This window comes from Bombina bombina, chromosome 3 (assembly GCF_027579735.1).
Source record: "Bombina bombina isolate aBomBom1 chromosome 3, aBomBom1.pri, whole genome shotgun sequence".
Taxonomy (NCBI): domain Eukaryota; kingdom Metazoa; phylum Chordata; class Amphibia; order Anura; family Bombinatoridae; genus Bombina; species Bombina bombina.
In genome coordinates, this window is record NC_069501.1 from 1093434637 (window position 1) to 1093439851 (window position 5215).

The 5215-nt window shown below is 37.0% G+C and overlaps 1 long non-coding RNA gene across 1 annotated transcript; it reads right to left on the minus strand.

The window, feature by feature from the left end:
• Positions 1-317: 317 nt before the first annotated feature.
• LOC128652088 (uncharacterized) lies at positions 318-1437 on the minus strand. Its single transcript, XR_008401262.1, has 5 exons — positions 1395-1437; positions 1198-1265; positions 695-869; positions 513-616; positions 318-385 (listed from the first exon to the last, which is right to left on the minus strand). It is a non-coding gene; the product is annotated as an uncharacterized LOC128652088 (long non-coding RNA).
• Between the last annotated feature and the right edge of the window lie 3778 nt (positions 1438-5215).

Consider the following 5215-nt stretch of genomic DNA (forward strand, 5'->3'; position numbering starts at 1 on the left):
TAAGCTACTAATATTCTACAGTCTTCACTAGCATGCATTGGTACACCAACCTGGACAATGCATGGTCTTTGAATGTCAATTCAGGGGTAAACAGTTGATCTTCAATAGGTGTCTTATTCATCAGTTCATTAAATAGAGGACTGGGAAATACCATCAAAAAAGGAAAATCATCTAAGTGTCTGATTGTGATCCCTAAATATCTAATTAAGAACTAAATATGACTAATGTATGTAAGCTACTAATATTCTACAGTCTTCACTAGCATGCATTGGTACACCAACCTGGACAATGCATGGTCTTTGAATGTCAATTCAGGGGTAAACAGTTGATCTTCAATAGGTGTCTTATTCATCAGTTCATTAAATAGAGGACTGGGAAATACCATCTAAAAAGGAAAATCATCTAAGTGTCTGATTGTGATCCCTAAATATCTAATTAAGAACTAAATATGACTAATGTATGTAAGCTACTAATATTCTACAGTCTTCACTAGCATGCATTGGTACACCAACCTGGACAATGCATGGTCTTTGAATGTCAATTCAGGGGTAAACAGTTGATCTTCAATAGGTGTCTTATTCATCAGTTCATTAAATAGAGGACTGGGAAATACCATCTACAAAATAGAAAATCATCTAAGTGTCTCCAATAGGATGTCTCCACAGCCTTATTCTATCAAATAGTTTGCACTTACCATGTGAACATGTCTTTGTATGGTTTTCAAGGTCAGCAGAATTTAAATATGCCAGACATGATCCCATTGGTATACTTCAATTTCAATCTTGGCTTTTTCCCCACTGTCAGTCTTGGAAATCTTCACTGTCAGGCTTCAAATTGTTCCCTTTCAGTCTTTATATTAAGTCATCTCCCTAATGTAAGAAATTATATATAAAGATTTCATACAAGTGTGTGAATCAGTTCTGTACCCCTCTCCCACCCCCCATTTCATACTAAATATCTATCACTAGCTTACTAAGCCTGTGTATGAACCTGTGTTATTTTCTATCAAGTGTGAAGATGAGTCATATTGAGCAGAACAAACCTCTGTGTGACATTGAACCATAGTCATTCTAGAGTATCCCTTTCTGATTATGTACATAAGTAATGTGTAAACAAAGTTATATTTTTAAAAATGTATGCCATATTATGTATTTGTGTACAAATCATGCCAGCAACAGTCCATACATTTCTACTTACCATCTGATGTCCTCTATAAAAACCAGGTGGCAAAGACTCGCTATAGGACCCAATGCCCAGAGCATCACCTATATTATGAGAAATAAATATTATTCTAACATTTGATCAATACTAACATGTTTGCACAATTCTCTACTTGTCATTTCCCTAGAGTTCACATCTATTGAAAATACTCCAGTGTAACTTCTATTATTTACCGTCTAAAGTGGCGGTTGATGACGTCTGCTCTGACATCAAGTCCCTCGTCCTGGAATTCCCCCTCTAGAACAGGATCATCCTCCTCATCTCTGAGGAGGTCTCTGTCCACCGGGACGGCCTGCAGCATCCCAGCCCGCTGTGCAATATTATGCAGGACGCTACAGGCTACAACGATCTTAGCCACCTTCTTTGGGTTGTACTGGAGTGCTCCTCCAGAACGGTCCAGGCACCTGAATCTCATCTTCAGGAGCCCGAACATCCTTTCAACCACCGCCCTGGTTCTCTTATGAGCCCTATTGTAGCGCTCCTCAGACACATCAGTTGGGCTACGCAAGGGGGTAATGAGCCAAGGCCGGCTCATGTACCCAGAATCACCTATAAATTTAGAACAGAACATAATTCAAACAGAATACTTAAACTAGTATATTGTTGTATAAATATATTTTTTAAAAACCATAATCCATATTAAAAGTTGTCAGAAACATAAAAAAAATAAAAAAAATTATATATAAATCTGTATCTAGCCATTTCATCTAAGACATGCTACATATGCGTATTTCTCCTAAACCAAACCTTGTGTAAAATGCTAACTACATGTTTACATTGCATTCTCTATATGAACACTTAAGGTAAGACATGCTACATATCTGCATTTCAATAAAACTAGACATTAGCAGAAATAGACAATGACAGGGTTAAATTGCATGAGATAATATCTTGCTATTTCATCTAAGACATGCTACATATGCGTATTTCTCCTAAACCAAACCTTGTGTAAAATGCTAACTACATGTTTACATTGCATTCTCTATATGAACACTTAAGGTAAGACATGCTACATATCTGCATTTCAATAAAACTAGACATTAGCAGAAAAAGACAATGACAGGGTTAAATTGCATGAGATAATATCTTGCCATTTCATCTAAGACATGCTACATATGCGTATTTCTCCTAAACCAAACCTTGTGTAAAATGCTAACTACATGTTTACATTGCATTCTCTATATGAACACTTAAGGTAAGACATGCTACATATCTGCATTTCAATAAAACTAGACATTAGCAGAAATAGACAATGACAGGGTTAAATTGCATGAGATAATATCTTGCTATTTCATCTAAGACATGCTACATATGCGTATTTCTCCTAAACCAAACCTTGTGTAAAATGCTAACTACATGTTTACATTGCATTCTCTATATGAACACTTAAGGTAAGACATGCTACATATCTGCATTTCAATAAAACTAGACATTAGCAGAAAAAGACAATGACAGGGTTAAATTGCATGAGATAATATCTTGCCATTTCATCTAAGACATGCTACATATGCGTATTTCTCCTAAACCAAACCTTGTGTAAAATGCTAACTACATGTTTACATTGCATTCTCTATATGAACACTTAAGGTAAGACATGCTACATATCTGCATTTCAATAAAACTAGACATTAGCAGAAATAGACAATGACAGGGTTAAATTGCATGAGATAATATCTTGCTATTTCATCTAAGACATGCTACATATGCGTATTTCTCCTAAACCAAACCTTGTGTAAAATGCTAACTACATGTTTACATTGCATTCTCTATATGAACACTTAAGGTAAGACATGCTACATATCTGCATTTCAATAAAAATAGACATTAGCAGAAAAAGACAATGACAGGGTTAAATTGCATGAGATAATATCTTGCCATTTCATCTAAGACATGCTACATATGCGTATTTCTCCTAAACCAAACCTTGTGTAAAATGCTAACTACATGTTTACATTGCATTCTCTATATGAACACTTAAGGTAAGACATGCTACATATCTGCATTTCAATAAAACTAGACATTAGCAGAAATAGACAATGACAGGGTTAAATTGCATGAGATAATATCTTGCTATTTCATCTAAGACATGCTACATATGCGTATTTCTCCTAAACCAAACCTTGTGTAAAATGCTAACTACATGTTTACATTGCATTCTCTATATGAACACTTAAGGTAAGACATGCTACATATCTGCATTTCAATAAAACTAGACATTAGCAGAAAAAGACAATGACAGGGTTAAATTGCATGAGATAATATCTTGCCATTTCATCTAAGACATGCTACATATGCGTATTTCTCCTAAACCAAACCTTGTGTAAAATGCTAACTACATGTTTACATTGCATTCTCTATATGAACACTTAAGGTAAGACATGCTACATATCTGCATTTCAATAAAACTAGACATTAGCAGAAAAAGACAATGACAGGGTTAAATTGCATGAGATAATATCTTGCCATTTCATCTAAGACATGCTACATATGCGTATTTCTCCTAAACCAAACCTTGTGTAAAATGCTAACTACATGTTTACATTGCATTCTCTATCTGAACACTTAAGGTAAGACATGCTACATATCTGCATTTCAATAAAAATAGACATTAGCGTCGGTAAATAACAAATGGTTAAATTTAATCCTATAGCTGAACATGACGCTAACAGTTAAAAAATACAGGGGCAATTGTCAAAATAATTAACCATGTTGTGCACTAATACTCACCAACGAGATAACCAGGGGGCATTTGTCTTTCCTCAAACTGTCTCCACAGGGACGACAGAGAGAGGATGCGGGCATCATGACAAGCACCTCCAAAATTCGCATACACATGCATAATCCTCATCCGTGCGTCACAAACATACTGCACGTTGAGGCTATGAAAATGTTTGCGATTTCTGAAGGGCAAGTCATCAATTGGAGCACGCAGCGCAATGTGGGTACAATCAATGGCTCCCAAGACATTGGGCAATTGAGCAATATCAAAGAATTCCCGCTTCAGGCGCCTCCAATCACCATCATTCTGTGGGAATCCTATGTATTGCTTACTGATACGTACCATGGCGTTCAGAAAGTTATCAAACACCCCAGAGAATGTACCTTGAGACAGGCCATGCATGTACAGTTCTCCGGATTGAAAACTCCCGGAGGCCAGGACGTATAGACAGCTTAGCATCTTACTCATGGGGGGAACAGCAGTCCTTATTTGTATACGTGGCTCCAAATGAGGTTTAAGAAGATCGTAAAGGCCAATGAGCTGTTCGCGATCGAGCCGATACTTATCATAAACCTCAAAGTCACTCATGTTTTCCAAGGTGGGTCTCACCCTGTAGACACGAGGACCTCGAACCAGACGACCCCTTCGTCTCGGTCTGAGCCGCCGAGGCTGCCTGATTCGACCAACAGCTAGTTCGCCAATAGCACCACCAGCAGCGTCTACCATGTCATCGTCATCCATCTTTCAAAACAGCGTAACAAGGTAAGCACTTGATCTGATGTGGATCACAAGTGATGCATTGGCCATGTTGTTTGGGGGATTTATAGTACAATTAGTCCAATGGTAGTGAGTTTGTAATGATTGCTGATTGTATTCACCTGTTTGTATGTGAGCGGCGCGAATGCTTTGACAGTGGGCGTTTATTTGTTGTTTGCTGAAATGTTAGTTTCAAACAATGATTCTCAATGTGAAAGTGTCAAATATCACACATACAGTGCATGTTTGTAATGTTTGATCATATGCGTAATCAATATTTCCTAAACGCGATGTTATAGTAACAAGCACACGTCCAGGCTAACATGAATGAAAGTGCATAGTTGTGTATAATGTGCATCGAATGTGATCGATCAATGTTGCTGCAATATTGTTTGTAAATGATAAAGTAACATCTGTAGTATTGTATATATAAGTGATTTCAGAGCTGTCAATATTGTATGCGTCCCTTTAAAATCGCAATAATAATTCAGAACTTCCCGTCTGTCATCTGTAGTATTG